Below are 21,670 nucleotides of genomic sequence, written 5' to 3' on the forward strand. Positions count from 1 at the left end.
CTTGGTTCATAATAGTATTTTTATGAAATTAGTACTTTAAAGTGCCTTTAAAATAAAATAAAAAATAAAGTACTTTTAAATTAAAGTACCTTTAAATAAAAATAGGGAATATAAAGGAGAGTTCAGATGCTGCTCAATGTATAGTAAATTTGATTTAGTTATATAATGATGAAACGGGTTAATTCCAGATTATAGATGGTCGTAATTATACGGGCCTGTGCGATTAGATTTCAAAGGAGTCCATATTCAAAGTCTGTGTAATTATGCGTGACTCATCGATCTCTGTGACTTGGAGTATCGAATGAGGATATATTTTATTAATGACTAAATTAAAGTTAGATAATATATTAGATAATATATTATCATGAACAATTCGAAATACACTTTTGGAGCCCAATGTGATCAGATACTTATATTATCATATAAAGTAAGGACTCACTCAGAAGGTTGTTTTAATTAATACATTTTTAAGAAAAATAACTATTATTTGTAAGTATTTTAATTATCGCAATGTATCGTTGTTTTTACACATTTAATAAATTTAAATATATAATAATTAGTAGTAAGTACTTTGAATTGATAAAAACATATCAATGGAAATAATTGTTGACGACAAAATAACGAAATAAATAACAAATTGTTGAAATTCATAACAAAATAAAGTAAATAAACATGTATTATAAATAAAAAATTCTCTTGAAAAGTAATATTGAATTTTATAAAAATTGAAGTTATTTTTAATCAAAACTGTTTTACAATATTAATAGGACATTTGCAGTACACCCACTTAATGTATTCATTTCTTATTTCTCCCTAAAACTCATAAAATAGTATAATACTCTTGATTATGCTCATTCATAATGAAAGATAGGTATACCTGTAACCATCATTTTCTCAACATTTTTTTTCTAATTGAATTTCTAAATTCTTATAACAACGATATGGGTATCTGAATTTAAATGGTATTTAACTTTGAAATATAAACAGATTGTTTCTAGTAATTATAGATTAAATAGTTAAAATGTATACGATTTGTTACTTTATAAAACTTTTACAGCATTCTTCTTGAGAACGATTGAATTTATGATTCCTTTGACGCTGTTAATTTTCCTAATAAATTTAATAATAATTCAATTCATGTTAATAACCCTTCACCGATTTAATGATTCGAAAAGAATTTCTTTTTTTTGTGTGAGAGTTTTACGTATCGAGTTCTTCGCATCGATCTCTCAGTCATTAACGACGGCAGGTTCTATTTGTTATATTTTACCGTACAATTTGATTTTCTTCAAGAATTCTGAGGTAACTGCTACGTGTTTTTCTGAAGTTAAAGCTGTGGATGATTCTATATCATACTTTTGTCTCATGATTTGAAATCTCTCGCATTCAAATAGAAAACGCTTAGTTGTTAATATCCGATTACATTGGTTACAAAGTGAAATAGTTTTTTTATGAGATATTTGCGGATGAATCATAGTAGCCTGTTCTGAGTTTTGCTACCTTTATACTTTTTTCTATTCAAATTATTAATGAGTATTTTCTCATAGAAATTTTGTGCTGTATCGTATGTTTTTGTTTTTTTTTTTTTTTGGAAGTGGTCCATATTAACCTTTAGGTACGGCCGTGCAGTCTCACAAACCTCCATATAAAATATTATGAATTTCGAAACCAGTGAATTTTCGTTATATAGCTGATACTATTGCTATGTAGAGATATTTAAGTAAGTAAAAACACATAAATGCAATACATTTTTTTATTAGTTACTACAAACCAGAATATGTGTCATGCTAGGAGGCGATCTCTCCGAATTTGTAATAGGAGATTTGGTTCGAACGCCTAGCGCGACACGGAACTGTTTTCTTTGAGAAGTGCTTAAAGCACGTGGCCCGATGGTGGACCATAAATTAAGTGTCCCATCGCTGGCGAAAGCGGGGCTGCACTCGAGTCACAGCCGAACCATCGCCTAGAATAGATCTTGTATTTTAAACCGTATCACAGTAAACGTACTCCTTATTTTTCACAGTAAATTTTACTGTTTCTGCTCACTGCTCCTCTGATATAAACCTCAAAATTACTACAATATGTAACAGTAACAGTATTTCTACCGAAGATATAAAAAGACATCTTTTGAAACTTTAAATTTTGAACTTTTAAAACTTTTGAAATTTTAAGTTAAAAATTTAAAAGGTGTATTTCGACACCTTCGGTAGAAATAGTACCAATCAGTAATTTTCAGACTTCCATACTGAAAGGTTAAATTCAAGTCTATACTTAAAGGTCAAAGAATTTTATTAAATTGATAAAAGTAGATTTTACGGATCAGTTGATCCAAGGTAAAAAGGCTAAGTGCAATCTCCGTTTATAGCTTCCTAACATGGGCCAACAGATTTTTTTCTTCGGTGAATTACGTTGTCCAAAAGTCGGTCTCCTATTGCCCAGGCAGCACTTTCGGGCAACATAAGCTCCTATCAAGTTGAATCGCATTACGAACTCGACCTAAGCCTCTGCAAATGCGAGAAGATTACCACTCTTCCTTTATAGTATGACACTTTTTGTCGAGTGATTTTCACCTGACGATGACACGACTCCTCCATCTTCGGGACTTCCATACCCTCTTACTTTTTCCGCATGCGAATTCATGGCTCCTTTCGGACACGGGCGAAATGTCCAGCTACTTTGAGCTTAATCGCATTACTGTAGCAAGCTTTGATGTTTCACTATTCCATCGTAATCTTTGTCCGTCTTCAGCGTAAGATCACGGGCTATTTTCGCGTCGCGACTGATTCTACTTGATTGAATAAATACCCTGTCAACGAATAAGTTGATTCGTGTACCTATTGAACAAATTTTATTTTATGAACACTGGTTGACACAAAATGTGAGAAACGGATTTTATAGAATAGTAAAGTAGTGATTCACATAAAGATATCGTTCGTGTAAAATATATCGATTGTTTTTAGTGGAAGCAAGAGTGTTTCTAAAGAGAAAAACATTTTGAAAAACGTTTTGAAAGAGTAAATATTTGACGCAAAGAATATTTGTAAAGTCATATTTTTCAAAATTTCAAAGTTACAGGTGTTCTTGTTATTAAAATCGTATTATTTTTTATTATATTTTCAAGAGATATTTTCACGAGATAGAGATATTAAATTTTCTAAATTAAGAAAATTAATAGTTTAGGAAGTATATAAATTTAGTACATAGAAGTACATAGAATTACTAGTAGTACAACATATTTACTTTTTAAAGTATATAGTCTATATGCAGAAATTTTCCTTTTCCGTGGGAAATAACAAAGTCTAGCGATTGATATACTAAAAGTAATACGGTTCTACTTATATCTATTATACACAAGCGAATTTATTATATCTAAACCACGAAATGACGCGTCCGTTCGAAGAAATAATTATTTTAATTATTGTTTTATTATATTTATAAATAAAATCATTCAATACATGAAATCAAATTGACAATGTTTATTATTAACACTTGTATTCGTTTCATATTTTATGCCTGGAACATAAACATAATTCATCGAACTATTTATTTAACATTGATTTTTATTTTACTTAATCGGAACATGATTTTAAAAGAAATAATAAACTATAATGAATCTTATAATTATTCTTGCATATTAACATTTACCAGTAATCTTTATTAATCAAGTAAACTGATGAAATATAAAACAATGAATATTCTTTAATATTATTAATAAAAACTGAGACAGAAATAACTAAAACGTATTTACATTAATTTGATGGAACGTTAGGCATCTTCCTACTCTCGAAACAATATTGTCATAAATCATGATCCCTATGAGACAGCCTTAGCAAACAGTGCCGTCAATTTATGGAATCAGTCCCTTAATTAAACTCAATTAACCCACGTTTAATTCGTCATACAGAATCTGTCACTTTCTGTCTCCAACAAAACAATTAACTTATCGCTACATATAAATAGTCTGCAACTTTCAACTACAGATTTTATATTTGGTTTATTTAATAGTAATTAATCATATAATAATAACATAATACTAATAATAATTAAAATATTATAATATATTATATATAGTATAATATGTAATAACATAATAATAACAACAACTATTATTATATTATAAGATCTGCGATTATTAAAACCATAAAGGCATTAAGTATATGAAATTATATAAAATACTTGATAGTTGGACATGTATAATATAATGAATGTCAGTAAAAATAAATTTGGTAGTACTAATCTTAAAGACTATGATATGAACCGTACATTTAATTTTTGAATACTGTGACTAAAATTTTATGTCTTGATATTATTAAAAAATGTAACAACTGATAATACTAACTTTAAATAGACTTATTCAGACAATCAGTAGTAATAACATTTTCATAAATCGTGTTTTCCTTTGGCAATAGCTTTTAAGAGATAATATCGAAAATCCTTCCAATCATTCACTTAGTACATTGCGAAGCCCTTCGCGAAATCTGTTTCTCTTCGGTTAAAAATTCTTTGACTATTCTTTACACGCTACAATAAACTAACTTTCTAGAAAACTGAAACTTATTTTTCAAACAATTGGATTTTCATTTATAAACTTCTATTCGCATTTTATAAATTCTATAGTTGAAGTATGCATTTGAAACAGTAATATAAAATTGAAGTTTGATTTTGAAATATTATAATCTTCGAAAAATGTCAAGTGATGCAATTCACAATACAAGTATTCGGGTGATGTTTTGAAATATAGAAAAGCATTACATGTTAATCTTTAAATTTAATATTAATGGATTACTTCTGATGAAAAGAAACTTCAAAGAAAATTGTATACATCTTCACTTAAAAAATTATAAGAAGCCCGTTAAATTAATGAATTAATGAATTAATGTTTCAGTAATATGAGAATAAATTCCGAGATAATAAAATTGTTTCGTGTAGTAACATTAACATAACATCACATTACCACTTTCTCAAATTAAGCATACTTGCATTATTTTTACAATTTCGGAAATTCGCAAATAATCAACCACAATATTAAAAACATAAGGAAGGTCAGAAGTCGACAGAAACTATATTTTCACCACTAATCTAAGAATTTGCACTTTTTGTATTTGAATCCTTTACTCTCGACTGAAATCTTGTTCGATGTTGTGTTTCCGTTGACATATTCACAGCAGCCTAAATCAACAATCGTCATTTGTTCCAACGAGCATCACTGTTTGCAATTAGATCCAATGTAAACGCAGTCTTGTATTTGTGACTGAGTTCCTACGTTTGCATTATAATGCTTACTTACGTTGCTGTCATATGTACTTTACTTGTGTACATATGCACGCACAAGCTTCGGTACGCGGCTCTGTTAAAATGGGAAACTAATGTGTGGAATCAAATACGTTCTTGAACATGTGAACATTAATAGTGCATAAATCGAAATCTTGACGTGAGGAGGAATCCAAAGAATACTAACAATTCAATAAAGAATCTTTGAATTATAATGAGTACGTAGATTGTGGGTCCTCCTACAAATTCAGACTTTTAAAAATGTAATTAGAAAAGTAGAATTAAAATAGAATATAATTTTTTCTGACGAATATTATAAAAAGTACGACACTTAGAATATTTTACATATTTTTCATATTATGTATATTCTATGCAAGTTTAGACTATCTTTCCAATAAATATATATATTATAAATATATATCTGCAGTTTAGTAATAACATTCTAAACAGAAAAAGTCGAAAGATAAAACAATAAATAAATGTAGAAGAATTATAATGAGAAATTGAAAAAAGAAAGAATAGATAATTTTTAGTAAGATGAAGAAAAGATAAATAAAGTGTATGGATTTTCATGAAACCAATAAAAAAATCGATAATCGATTATGTGGTGGAAATCGACATTCATCAGAAAACGTAAAAAAAATAAGATAGAAATTAAAGTAATGTTCAGCAGTGGTAATAGTGCACTTAATTTTTGAAGAGGAGCAAGTAAAAAGAAAGAGGAAAAGAGAACGGTAGAAGAAGACTGTGGGAACATGAGCTGTGTGAGGAGCAGAACGAACGGAGATATTTGAGGATGCAGAAGAAACAAAAAGGAAAGTAAACGTTTAGTAAACGTTTATACAACTGTAAAGATAGAATAAAACGAACAACAGAAAAGCTTCGTGACGCATTAATGAAAGCAAGAAGCAATAAATAGAAAGGAAAAGAAAGCATGAGAAACAACAATGGAAATGGATGTTTAACACTACATTTAACGGGATTAAGAAATCGTCGATAAATAATTATAAAAGTAAAATTTTTCATAAGAAACTGATACAAGCAAAGGACTAACTTAACCCTTTCCTGTTCTGTGGTTTCACTTTGAAACCATCTTTTCATTGTTTTTTTTCATGCAGCTTATTGGTCTCAATTTAAAATTATAAACACAATCTGACTGGTGGTGTCTTCAAAACATGGACTAATGTAATCAATATTTTAATATTGATAGGTAATGTCCATCATTTTTAGAGTATTAAAGTTTGATTATCAACAAAATTGCATTTTTAATTCCAAATGCTAATTTCAAGGACTCTTACCCTTTCATTCCGAATGGTACACATAGGTGTTTACCACGAACATTATAAATTACTAGAAAGTTAGAAAATACCTAGATAAAGGAAAACAAGGATCTTTGCTTATCACTAAGAGCTTAAGTATTAATCAACTGTCATTATATGTGTTTTGGTAGATTAGTGCCGTAAGTTTTTTTTCAGAAAATTCATAAGAAATAAAAATAAATACAGGAAGGAAAAGGTTAAAGGGTTAATACAAGTTGGACTAGCATTTAAAAGGAGAATTTTATACGAAATTCTTAAACGTGAGACTTTATAGCACGGAATATTTTAATCGCGTAATAGAGGATTCTACTGTAGAAAGAATATTGTATGAGAAAAAATGAACAACTGATAAGATGGAAGGAAAGAAAGAAGAACGCAAACAAAGTAATCGAAAACATAAGAAACAGGATAGTGATAGACACAATAAGAATATAGAATATTCTATAATAACGAATTAAGAAAATACAAAATGCATGTAAAACTGTTCATTACACGGTCAGAAACTTTTTAAGAAGCCTAAAATTCTTTGATATAAAGGCGTGAAGTAACTATGAGAATAGAAAGAACACAACAAAGTGAAGATAATCCATTGCTTTCATGAGACACATCGTTCTAATTGAAACAAGAAATTGTTCATAATATTGAGAATATTGATGTTTCCATGCGTTCTTGCAAAAAGTATTTCTTTTATTTAGTGAACACTATGTGCACTAGAAATTCTATACTCTTTTTCGCCATCTTGTAGAAGGGCTGTATAAAATGCGGTAAAAAAAGGGTGGGGAGCGAAAGATTAAGTGAAAGGATAATAGAGATGTATGAAGAAACGACGACGAACAAAAATGGTGGTGAAGCAGATAAGACCACTACGTCCCATGCTGTTCAATTAGTTTTAGCAAACATGAATAAAGTGCTGGCAAAGCTGGTAGAAATAAAAATAGAAGAATAATTAAAAATACACTCGTTTTACGTTTTTATACGCGGTAATAATGGTAGCGAAGAAAAAACAGCAGAGAAATAGGATGCTCAGGATAGAAGGAATATGTATGGACCGAAAAACAATAAGTAGACTGTGAACGTTCATGCATTTGTAAGTTATAAGAGATTTCCAAAAAACACTGTAAAAAGAAGGATTCATAGAATTCAATAAACGTTTAGATTACTTTCTTATTATATAAAAATAATAATAAGGGAATAAAGAATTTTTAAAATGAGCTGTTTTTTAAGCGGTATAAGTCCATTTTTGGAAAAAAATCAGTTAATGAAAATTTTAATGAGACATGGACGTCCTCTTTTTATAATTATAATAACACAACCAATGATGTACATTATACTAATCATAATAAATTTAACTGTAAAATCTTATAGCAAGAATATTTTTTAATAAAAATGAACAAATTTAAAGGAAAGTTGAAGAATAGTAGAAGGGGAAGGGCAGTTACGAGAAAGGTGAGGCGAACGGGCAGAAGAATGTTTACGTGTGAGTGGCAGAAAAAGATGAGGTTGTTTGATTTACTAGTAGGGAGCGTGGCGATGTTCGGACGTTGGTATGGGGCAAGAGGGAAAAAGGGGATGGAAGGGCTGCAGAAAATATTTCCAAGGTGAACGTTGGGATTAGGGATGAAGAACAGCAAGGGAGGAACTAGTTTGTAGAGAAATTGGAAGAGGGATGCAGAAGTAAATTGGCGAGAAAATGTTACAAGGAAGTAAAGAAAAGTAGGGATCAGAAAGAATCAATGTAGGTAGAGGAGAGGTACGTTTTATGAAGAGAGGGAATACTAAGTGGCGGAGGTGGAGAGGTGGAAGGAGAAGGACAGGGGATGCCAGGGATTTTAGAGGAAACCAAAGAAATGCAGGAGATAGCAAGGAAAGCTAAAGTAAGAGAAGCAGGGTACAATATGTGGTACAGAGAAATAGCAATGACAAGGCCAGCGAGGTTGAGAGGGTTTCGTGTTATTTTCGCAAGAGTTCTTGGAGCCCTTCCTTATACGCCAAAGTTAGGCTACCGTGGGAGTTTTACTGAAACGAAATCTCACACTGCTTCCATCTTCTCCCCGGAAGACGAAAGATGTCTTTGGAAGATTTTCCCCGAAAAAGGGGTCGCGAGGTACATCGGAAGAAAAGAAAAAGAACAAAAGGTGATAAGAGTAGCTAGGCTGAGATAAGAATAGGGGGATGAATAGAAGCTGATACTGAGAGGTTGGAGGTAGTGAAACGTGTGGAGTAAAATAGGCAGAGAAGGAACATAAGGGTAAGTTGTAAGTAGATCCTCAGATAATTACCGTTGAATCCAAAACGATTTTATTGCGCTCTTTGATCGTTTAAAAATTCAATTTTAATCGAATGTCTCATGAAAGTTCACTTGTAATATATTAGAAAGGTCAAAGTTCTGGATAATTGTAAAGGTCGGTTAAAGTGTTAAATGTGTTTTCTACATTAGTGTTTAAAATACTAATTTTGTTGTATACTATATGAAGTTTGTTCTAAATCTTACTTGAATTATATATTTTAATTTATAATTACAAGTTATAAATCATTGTAAATATGCAATTCTTTGCTAATAAAATTGATGAAAATCTCATAATTTGGAAGAATGTTTTAGGCTATTCTAAAACAGTATCGTTCTTTTTCTTTGTGTATATTTACAATGCACCAATTACCACTGAAAATAGTTATTAGCGACCGATCTATTTCATCTATCGAAACAACACTCTTCCTACAATATTATTTTGTACATATGTAGTAGTGTTTCAACAAGTAAATATAATAAATATAATTTATAAATTCCTTCTCCATTCTTTTAATTTCTTTTATCAACATAAACTTCTTTCTTTCTTCTGGAAAATGTTCAATAATAATGTAGCTGTAATGAAAATGTTCACGAAAGAAATCGTAGAAATCTTAATATTATTTAAAAACAAATCCTAAAGCGGAAATACAGATAAACACTTAATAAATGCTTGTATCTCTTTGAATCGTAGCATAAACTTTCATCTACATAATTGTAGATGAGTGAAGAACATGTATATTCATTACCTAAACATTAAGAAAAATTAAAAGATTATCTTGCATCATTGATATTGATTGAATCGAGTTGCTCTGAAACTTTCCCTAATTTTTAATTTCAATACATATATGCCATAGCCTTTTCAGATCGGTCTAGATTCTTTATGTACAAAGGAAAGAAGATTTTCTTCAATATGTTATGAAAAGATATTCGATAACCACTTATAACAGTTTCATAGAATTAATATTTAATCCTTATAAAAATTGCAACAATAGACTGTTTCAATTTCTTCATATATTTATTATAGTATTCAAATGAAACTATTTATTTTTAAAATCACTTGAGATATTCAACATTTCTGAAATATCAATAATTATGAAATAAGAATACTGAAACGCATCAGTTTGCGTTGTGCGATAGTTGTTTCTTCTTTGAAAACTTCAAGCATTGTTTGGCCAAAAAGGACCGCGGAATTTGTAAATAAAGGTTTAAATGTCTTATTGTCTCTTCCGATGCTATTGTATTGATAAGTACAGAGAACTAAGTATTCCAATATTTAAACTGCCTAAAAGAAAAATTGCACAATCTTGGTGACAAACACCTTAAAGATCCAGATTTATCAACGGATATTTGAAATGATTTCATCCTAGAAAAAAACAAACTAAGAATTTTAATAAGTATATCAAACATTTCTTTACTACTACTTGCCGGCACATAAAAAATGTACTCTTACGTTATGCCTATACAATGCATTAATATTGAGACGTAATGCAACATTGGGAAACCATTACCCGTTTTTACTGAAATTAGTTTGCTATTGGGTGGTGAAACATTTATAACTAACGCAAACGATATTCTGAGCATTCTCCCTCGACCGTGCGCATACTACCGAGTAGAAAATACGGCCATAACTCAATTTGTCTTAATTGAAGCGTTTACTAATCTCATTTGTCCTATGAACGCGAGACCTAAAGTGCTTTCGACCGTGTCGTATACACGCTATGATTCAAGTCACAGTCTGCCATTACTAATTCCTTTTGCAGTTTTCAATTACGCAACGTCCGACCTAAGATGTTAAAATCTGTAATATTAACCCAAATATATTATACATGATACATCTGTGCAGCATACTTGGACTATTTACTTCTTCTCTTCTAACGGAGTTTATTCATAATCGAACAGACTTTTAACTGAAAAATCTCTTGTTTTGCGCGCAATAAAATTAAAAAACGAAATGTATACTCGTCAAACGCAAGACGAATACATCTCGGATACATTTTAATGATAAAGCAAAGCAAAATAAAGAAGAATTACATGTTTATCTAAAAAAATTAAGAATTCATTGTTGAAAGAATTAATATCATTTCAAGCTTTAAGATGACGTGTATACTCGTCACATGCAGTTAACTGGTTAATTCTATTATAACTCTATGAACACAACTATTACATCAGAAACTAAATTATTACAAATTCAATTAACTTTATTATTAGAAAATTATTTTGGTCACAATATGGCAGATTTGTAAAATGATTTACAAAATCAAGTCATACACGAAGAACACTTGTGGGGGAGATCCATCATTTCTACGCAAAGGGTAAATCATTTTTATTAAATTTCATTGCGTCTTCATTGAAAAATTAATTAACCCTTCAAGTTTCAGAAAAATATTTATCATCGGTAGACTTGTATCATTTTTTTAATGTAAAATATTAATTACAATTTTGGAAAATTAACAGCACAAAAACAAATAAATTATTTTTGCAAAATAATAAACACGTAACATTTCAAACTATGTTGGAAACGTAATAACATAAATTTATTCAGAAAAAGAAAAGTGTGAAACAGTGAAATCTTAAGACGTAAGAACTTCATAAAGTTATGATGCAGTGTAACATTCGTATCCTGTTTTATTTTCACTTCAAACTTTTGATCCAGAACAGGCGATAAAACTTTGTCTGTTTTCATAATTAATCGTAAATTTCAACAGATTTTTGTTTTGAAAACAGTTTTATATTCATATTTGGTTATCTGGAAGATATCAGAGAGATAATCATTTTAAACTGCACTCGATCAGAATTGAACGAATTGTTTTCGATTTTATTTACCAAACCACGTGTATCGGGTGTCTATTTTACCTATATATTCTCAAATATCTTCTAAGAAAAGTGATGTTACGAAAAAAGTGTTTTGCCAAAGTATTTAGATAAAACAGGCACCCTGTATATAATTTTGGGACTTGAAAGGTTAAAAAGAATCTGATTGAAATTAAAGGAATGTGAATTCTTATCATAATGAAAAATTATTTATGTGAACAATAACATAGAACATCTGTAATCAATTTTTAAAAGTGAAATCAAATATAAACTTTCTGTCATAGCAACAATTGAAGCCATTAATTCCAAAACAGTACAAAACAACCAATCAACATTCTGAAAAAATCAGTCTTTCTTTTCATGTTCGTTTATTCATTCTTTAACTATTTTGTTGTTTCTTGCTGCAAGTATCGACTACACATGCATATACATTACGTGTACATTTTTAATATTACCAACCCCTTCCCCTATGACTTTTTTCTCAACTGTAACCGATACAACTACTTACCATTAATAATTTATTGAAAAAAGAACACAATCCTAGACATATTCCACGTCTATGTTTGTTCCAAAGTATAATTATTGATAACAGAAAAATAATACTTATATTTGAATTCAAAAGAGCTGGATAATATTAAAGCTCGTTAAATTTTGTTTCAAATCTTCATCACGAGCCTGACACGTTGTTATAAGGCAAAGGGTTAAATAGGTCTGAGTAAGCTGAAACTGATCACTGACTCATATGGATAACGTTAAAAAGTGGATTTCTGCTGTTTTTGAATTCACGATTTCAATTTTCATCAACAATTTACACATATACTTAAAATATCGGTATTCATCGTACACACTTACAGTAAAGAGCAGAACTGATTCAATCAATAAATTTTCGTATAATTATTCATTTTACATCATGAAGAAAAAAGTATACAACAAACAATCATAACAATAACACTCTGCACTGTTTAACTTAACATAAAAAATTTTCAAAATATTTTGTACCTCTTTCCGTTTGTTATTACAAATAAGTATTTATTAAATCGGTTTTGTTCCTTACTGTATACAGTTCACATAAACGACAAACATTTATTTATCTTTTGTCATACACTCAGAATATTTATCGACAACTTGAACCTCTACGTGAATCCAACCTAAAAAGGGAAGAGACATTCAAGACGTGCTGCAACGAAACCGTGTCGGATTCCATTCTTAATACTCCTTTGGACATTGTCGTGCAATCGAGCCTTTGGTCGCGTACGCGACGAACCCAAATCCTTTAAACATCCGTATACCCTTTACTTCTTGGCAAACGAGGCTGCTACCCTGAATCGAGGAGCAAGGTTTTACTCCGTTCTTTCTTTTTAAAACCGTGCTGCCAATTTCGTTCCTCTCCTCCTCGCATACTTCTTCCAGAAAAAATTTCAAGCTTTCTAGGATATTTGGCAAAACAACCCTCGTAATTCCTGAAGCGCAACAGCTATCTTGACGTATTCAAATTAGCACTAAATTTACGAACACTAATTGCATACCTGCTTTATACAATATAGCACACCCGGGTACAGATACGCTACGTACACAAATATTTAGAATTATAAAATCAGAGAGAAGTAGGGGAAAACATGAATTTTACTATATATAGGATGATTCATGCAACTATTTCAAGCTGTAACTTCATTCCCATTGCAGTTACAGAAAAATATCACAAGAAAGAAATGAATGGTTTAAACAGTACTACTTTTTACTTACAGTACTACATATTTTCAGAAGTGCAATGTTGCATGTGCAATTTGCAATTTCATTATTTTTTAAAAATAGAAATAGTTCTATTCTAGGAATCCACGTATTCCGATATAAAAATAATAACTATGCTAATGAGAAAATAAATTTGCAGCAAATTGCTTTTGAATAGTGAAAAACAAACATGTTTTTGGCCTATCTATATTAAGAAATTTTACTATTTAACTCGTCTTCCAGAAAATGTAACCTACTATCAAACACAATAATGCTTCGCATTCAATAACAAATTCTTAATCAATATCTAACTATTAATATGATTGTTTTCTATTATTAATGAAGTGTTTCCTATGGTAACTGACACATCGAGCTATTTATTTTCTGAAATATTGTGGTGTTCCATATCAAACTCCATTATCCTATAGCTAGCATGTAGGATTAAATTAATAGTAGTAAATGCTAAGCGCCAACATTTTCCTACTTAAGATTAACAGTGTATTATACATTACTAAATACAAATTTCGAAATAATACAAGAATTACAGTACTCCGTGAGGAGGACTATTAGTCAGCAACCTATATTTTTTACAAAATATTTCGCTAATGAAGTGTATACTCGCCAAATGCAAACCAAATGTACTTATAATATATTCTAATGAAAAATTAAAGCTAAACAAAGAAGAATGACATGTTCGTCTGAAAAAAATAAATAGTCCATCATTGAAAAAGTTATCACCATTTAGAATTTGACGTGTGTATTCGTCAAACGCAGTTAATTGGTTGATCTGCCTCATCATCGTCCCTTCGATCTCTTCTTCCTCTGTCCCCCCTCCTCCTCTCCAGACGCGTCTCTCTATATCCTACCATGTCCTATACATATAATTGCCTTCAGAATTGCCCCTCTTTCCCTTTTAGACTGACCACAATTCCGAACCTACTTCTTAGTCCCTTGGCTTTAGCCTATTTTCTTTCTTCCTTCATTCAGTTTTCTGTTGACTTCGTCTACTTATTTTGACCCCCCGTTACTTTTCTTTCTTCTTCCTCCTTCTTTTACTTCGATCACTATATTAACTCTCCTTTTTGCTTTTCATTATTCCCTTAATTCCTTGCCTTACAATATCGTGTCAGACTCGAGCCGAAGATTTCTAACAGAATATAATAAATATAAGTATAACTGAATTCTCTTGAATTCAAATTAATTATTGTTCTTCTGTTATGAACTATTATACTTTACAGCAAACAAAGACATAGGATATGCTTAAAATTTCTCTCTCCTTTTCAATAAATTATTAATGACAAAGTAGTTGTTTTGATCATGGTTGAGAATGAAATCATAAGGCAAAAAGTTAATTTCTTGCTTTAAGTGTATTCCTTTGTGGTTATACCTATATGACTGTCTATTCTATTCTCTTTTGCTAGTTTCCAGCTACATTCTTCTTCAAATATAAATATTTCACCCATTCATGTAAATTTCCCACAGGTATTACTGTTTTTTATCCGCTCTTTTCTCTCACCTTCAAACTTAATTTGTTCTTCGAGTCCTTGTCACATTCTCACTCCTTTACGTGTTCTTTTATTTACTTACGCTTTCTGCTCACCTCTCTCCTCAAATTTTCATCGCTAACACCTTTTCTTCTTATATTACCTCATTTCTTCTCCTGTTCCTATAGTACATACACCTGACCCATGATTTACTCTTATTACGCGAATCTCTATTTTACACGGTAAATTAGAACTCTATTTATACGGAAGTTCTTACGCGCGATTCCCCTTATTCCTGTGCACTTTTAATTTTTTTTTATTTTTTTTTTGTTAATCTATGTAAAATAAATATGTATTTCTAAAATTTATATGTACTAGCTTTTATTTTCAATATTTCTTCTTTTGTACTGACGATTTTATTTTCCTGATTTTCATTTGCGTAAAACAAATCCACGTGGAACGGATTTTCGCGTAAATCAAGATGTATATATCTGTATGGTGGAAAATATTCTAATACATTAATATATTATAATATAAGCTTGTTTAACCATAAGGGCTAATAAAAATATATGCATTGGACTTAATTGGAAATAAAATTTTCATTAATTGTTATCGTATCATTAATTTCGAAAATATGGCAATTGAGGTTCATTTTTCAAATGAAACTATTTATACACTTTTGTTAACTTTAACAAAGAACTTCGATAATGATTCATGAGAATATTCGAAATTCATATATACTTTCTGAAGTATTTTATAAATTGAAAACATCTTAATCTAACAGATTTTAATGTACGTAACAAGAAATACGGTTTGTACATATTTAATAACTTCTTATTAAAAAAAAATGTAAACAGTCCTCAAATAGACAAATATTATTTTCAAAGATATTCCAAGGTCATGATATTATAAGTCCTAGAACATGAATATCTTTGAAAATAATATTTGTTTCCTTGACAACTGTCTGAATGTTGATTACAGTATCATATCATAGAAATAAATGTTAATATAGGCAGAAATAATTGAATATGAAAATGACTTTAAAAGGATTTTCTTATCACCACCAAATGTAATTTTGAAACTATACACACGCTTCAAAATCATTTCTGCATATAAAGATTCAATATTTTCAATAACACAAAGTTGATTTAAACGTTCAATTAATGTGATATTTTATACATTATTGTCACCCTTTCTCTATTATAACATTGTAATTAACACTTTGCGAATAAGATTGTCTTAAACTTCTAATATTTTTTTCCACAAAAAAACTGAATTACGCATCGAAGTCTTAAACATTAAAAGAAAAAACACCACATGTCAGTCTGCCGTTATTTAAATAATTAAATGATTCACTCGGAGCATCCAATTTTAAATATCGAAGTTCGAAGTCGCCAGTACGACGGTATTCGGCCACAAAAGGTTAATAGTGACTATTAAACGAACAACAAAAAAGTGAAATAAATTTGGATACAATGAAATTAAACTAAAATTATAAAAATTCATATGAAAAGGTAAATAAATCTTAAACGTACATCTCGTTAAACTGTAAATGACAATCCTTGGCATACCCTATCCAAATCTAGATCAGTTATCCGCGAATGCCACGAATTGAACGTGGATTGGTAGGGAACTTCGGCGAAATTGTCTTCGAGAAAGTTCAGCGTCAACTTCAGCGGAGAACGTGTAATGAGCATCGAGCTTGGGCACCCCACCCGTTAAAATAAAAAGGAACCAACACTAGCAAAGCTTGAGCAAACTTTGCCGAAATCCTAGATGGGTGAAACATCAATTCCATCAGGATTCTTTACGGGGCTGCTGGACTTCACAGGCATTTTCCCGATTAGGAATACCAGTTCCATCAGAAACCTATTTCACCGTTGGTTAGGTGCTCGCGGAATTAGATCTAGGTCGAAGCTTTCACCCACCGAAGTACGACTACGCGGTCGGGGAATCGTTATTCTCTACGGACAACGTGCGGATCCGTACACACGTATGTCCGCTATTTTCGTCAGGTATACTGCGGACCAAAGCTTCGCTTCCCAAAAACCTTGTTACCTGCCATAGACCCTTTCATCCATTACGTGATATATAGTTACAACTGTGTCTAGAGGTAATTAACACTAGAACAACCACACTCGTCAAAATGATGAATTACAGTTTTCATATTTCGCAATTATTGATATATTAACCCCTTGCCTTCCAATAACGTGTCAGACTCATGATAAAGATTTTAAACAGAACGAAACAAGCATGAGTGTTACTTGTTGAATTCAAATTAAATATTATTCTTCTGTTATCAATTATTATACTTTGGAGCGAGGATTGGTATAAAATATGCTTATCATTTTATTCTTTTTCTTAATAAATTATTAATGACAATGTAGTTGTATCGATAATAGTTGAGAAATAAATCGTAGGGCAACGGGTTAAAAGCTTTAAATATCCAACATGATTTGAAAAATAAGTAGCTTCAATTCAATGCTGTATTCAATATATGAAGAAGTCGAAAAATGCCTGTTGCTACAATTTTTATAGGGACTACATATTAATTATATTAAACGCTCGGTTTTTCTAGTGTTAACACTAAATCTACAAGTCGTCAAAACTCAAATTGAGTGGATTCTATTTTTTATAAAGCATACCAGTCAATCCGTACTTTACTCTTAGAAGTAAATTCTGAATCACAAAAGTCAATAAAGAAAGTTCATATAAACATGGGATAATTCCGAATGAAATAGCCTGATCTGATTAGAATTATCAAATATTTTCAATTTTCTTGAGTGGTGTGCTGAATATATAGAAACCTATTTAACTATAATATATATAATTTTTATTAATTCTCACGTGAGTAATCAATTATATTTTTATCACACAATAGGAACTCACTATGACACAAAAATAAAATCATATAAGACATAGAGTAAATTGGGCAGAGATGACCTTTATAAAAAGAACTATTACATCATAAATATTATTGATATCTCATAAAAAATAAAACATATTTATGAGAATAAATATTCTTATATATGAAAAATATGTCGATGTAAACATATAATTATAATTATTATAATACACAAGACAATTAGAAAGACAAAAAATTTTGTAAGAAAAATAGAAAAGGAAATAAGGAATATAAAAATAGGTCTACAAACAATGGACCGCACCCTACAGAACCAATCGCAGCAGAATATTTTCTCTTAACTTTGACCGCACCTGGCAGGCAGAAGTTCGATCACGTGCGCCTTTCTCTTAACTACCTCCGTCGTAAAAAGGCTTCGAGCTTGCACTTTCCGTACTGGATACGCACACACACATACATAGTTCCATAAAATTAATCAGTCGAACTCTGTGTTTCATCCAAAAATGGTCGAAGAGTGTCAGTCTGGATGACACCGAGGTTGCGCTACAGAATGTGGCTCTTCGTTTCGATGCGATCCGTTGTGCCCGACACCACACTATTTACCTTCACAAGAAATGTTCAGAATGATTTCTTTTCATCTGAATCCACATTGATGATCACGTTCTTAGAGTCGGTATACAGAAGACTAATGTTCTGCAACCGTATACAAGAAATACCAACAAGAAAGTGTTTACAATATAGTAATACAAGATTCAACAACAGATATTGAAATCTGTTAGTAAAGAAATAGATGGTTGAACTAGAATTGGTTCAACTATTATTCCAATATAAAACTCACTATAACTTGAAAACGAAATCGAATCTATTTTCAAGAGGTCTTCTCGATGGACTGAAACACCCCGTATACATTAAAATCGTGGCTTTGTTCAAATTTTGACTGACTATACTTTAGTTTGCATAATAGTGCGTTGACAGTGACCAACCGAACGTTCGTTCGATTCTCGATTCAACAAAATTGAAGTTTAAACGAATATTCGTCCATTGTTGGTAAATGATTCTTATTTGATCTTATAAACAAATAAAATTACTTTTTTACGTGAAAATAAGTATTCATTATAAGTTGAGATTAGTGAAAAAAACTTTATAAACTACATCCAATGTGTTAAAATTGATTTAAGTTGTCTAATAAATAGTATTTTCGTGGCATTGTTGATTTTTCAAATATTTAATTTATCTATTACTCGAAAAACTATATAGTAGAAACATATGTTACAAATTCATTATTTTTTCTATCAACGCAACTGTATAACTATACTAACAGTACTCAATAGGTCAATTAATATTTCCCGAAATATTTCATACAGTATTTCAGAATGTTCTTTCAATGTAATAAATATTTTAAATTGAGAAAATTCCCTACAGACAATGAAAACTTTTTAAACAATTACTGGAAACGATTACTGTTGTCGTTCAATAAAAATAAATTTAATATAAAAACGTAACTAGACAAAATTTAACTATACGATTGGTAATGAAAAATTACAATTTGTAGAGAAATTGAAATCATGAATTCCAAAATAACAGAAGTCTACTTTTTAACGTTATCCATATAAGTTATTGATGTAAACATTTCAGTTCACTCAGACCTAGTTAATAATATTAAAAATGTGTACGTAATGAAGATGTAGTGTAGCCAATGCTTACAACAAGAATCAACAAAATAGATAAAGAATGAATCAACGAAGATAAAAAAAAAGATTGATTTTCTCAGAATGTTAATTGATTCACTTGTGCTATTTTAGAATTCATGACTTCAATTGTTCTTAAATAATAAAATATGTATTAGTAACAAAATTGAAAACTTATGAAGAAATTATAGCCAGAAATTCTAATACTTTGCGAATTTACCGATGTACTTAAAACCTCCCCTTACGGAACTCAGCACTTTATCTTCCAAAGTCTTCGCTTCCCGTTCTCTTTAGTTTCCGCGTTTTATCTCCCAAGCTCGTTGCTGTCCTCTTACTCTTTTACGTCACGGAATGCAATTTGCCGCGCTAACAGCTCTGACGCTCTGACGGACACAGCTTTTTGATATAAGGGAAATCATTAACCACCCAAGAACAACACGTATAACGACGCTGTGGTCCGAGAGAGTACTGTTTAAGCTTCTCTAATTATCAAACGCCGTCGCGTTTATCTTTTCCTTCGTATCAGCTTATGTCCTTCGATCGGGTTTTATTAAGAGAATGAATCCTTTAATCTAAAAAACTATATTGTTCGCTTCGACAAAAAGCTGGAACGTTAATTCTATATTGTACAATAATAACGTTGAAACATGTCGATTCTAATTTGTGTGTTTGGCGATTCATGGTGATGTTGAATGCATCGCTGATATAATATTTACTTATACCTAGTAAACGTCCCCTCAAACTATATTTTAATTATTATAGAGTTTCATAGAAATATCATTTTTCCTGTTACAAGTCTATATAATAGTAATATATAATATATACTAATAGTAGTATATAATTATAATAAGTATTTATATAGACTTGCGTATATTAAACTATACGTACAACTTCTTTTTTATTAATTATTGTAGCACATCAAAGATAAGTTTCCTAGAACAAAACTGCTCTTACGCTACCTAGTTGACGACACTATAAGAGGAAGCTCATTACAGTAGAGCTAAAACCATCTTTGATCTTCTTTCTTTTTTGTTTGAACAAAAAATATATCACAATCTGAATTTATAAATGAAAAAGACAAACATTACAATAGGATTTATTCAAATGAAATTTCGCTGAAATCAAGGAACGATAATTTTTCTAAATTTGTATGAAAATGGGCAAAACTAGGTTATATATCGTTCTGGTTATTAACGATTATTTTTGTTTATTATAGAAGAAATTTAAGGAAATATTTGTTCAAAAAGCGGCTTTCATTAAATTCCTCATTAACCCTTTGGGTACGGAATAGTCCCAGCCAAAACGTTCCGTGTAGACGGAATATCTTTTGCTTAGCTTGTCGTCTAAAGATCAATGGATATATACTTTATTTAGCCAGTATAACTATTGCCAGTGAAAGAAATAAAATATAGATGTTAATGATTTAATTTCTAAAAAACACTATGTGGTACTAGAAATTTGAATAATATCTTGAAATAAAATTTACTAGCTGATTAGTGATGTTTTGTTGTGTATTTTAACTTATTTGAAATTGCAAAATTGAAACAATTTTATTATTAAAACGAATAATGGCCCATGACGTATAATAGAAATGATCGTTACTGATGTAATTAGTCTTTTCCCTCCGATGCGCTTATGGTAAAATGTGGTCGCTGTGAACCAAACATATCGCCTACAATTCGATGGTAATATATAGAGCGTTTGCGATACTTGATTGAGTGTTATCGTCAGAAGAAATATTATAAATACGTCTTACTAATAAGTAATCAGTAAACTGCAGATCTTTATGCAAACAATAATTCAATTGTTATTATACGATCTTCGATTAATATTCTTATATTATATTTTACTCACCCTTTTTTATTTAAAGTTTAGATTGTTGCAAAACATCAAGAATCATGAGCTTCGCTTCTGATCTTCAAATAACTCTTCACCATAATTGACACTTTCTTGAGAAGAAAAAGGTACTTTAATACCCTTTAAGGTACAACAAGTACAAATACATACTCTTTTACTGTGAGTACACTCGAAGTTGCTCTGTTGAATATGTAGAGCAGACGGAAATTCTGTACTTACTATCGTCGTAATTGCTCTCTTCCGATGCAAATTCAAATACGCACGTGTGGTACAATAAACCAGATGCGAAACTGACTCCTTCTAGTCCTATTCAAAGTTCAGCTTGAATTTCCATAATAATTGTTGCATCAGAATTGAAAGTG

General features: G+C 30.5%; 1 protein-coding gene and 1 long non-coding RNA gene across 4 annotated transcripts in view; one reads left to right on the forward strand and one right to left on the reverse strand.

Annotated features, from left to right (window-relative positions):
- The window catches only part of LOC116431943 (A-type potassium channel modulatory protein KCNIP1), a gene marked incomplete at its 5' end in the record, with an annotated part of 88,028 nt that overhangs the window by 41,870 nt on the left and 24,488 nt on the right, over window positions 1-21,670 (forward strand). The window lies entirely within an intron of this gene.
- Window positions 1,836-21,561, reverse strand: LOC116431945 (uncharacterized). 3 transcript variants are annotated; one of them, XR_004236045.2, is made up of 5 exons: window positions 21,528-21,561; window positions 21,306-21,400; window positions 2,571-2,834; window positions 2,317-2,504; window positions 1,836-2,064 (listed from the first exon to the last, which is right to left on the reverse strand). It is a non-coding gene; the product is annotated as an uncharacterized LOC116431945 (long non-coding RNA). The 3 variants fall into 3 exon arrangements; XR_013001489.1 differs by lacking the exon at window positions 21,528-21,561 and adding an exon at window positions 18,117-18,366 and having other exon boundaries at window positions 21,306-21,513; XR_004236044.2 differs by lacking the exon at window positions 21,528-21,561 and having other exon boundaries at window positions 21,306-21,513.

This window comes from Nomia melanderi, chromosome 2 (assembly GCF_051020985.1).
Source record: "Nomia melanderi isolate GNS246 chromosome 2, iyNomMela1, whole genome shotgun sequence".
NCBI lineage: Eukaryota > Metazoa > Arthropoda > Insecta > Hymenoptera > Halictidae > Nomia > Nomia melanderi.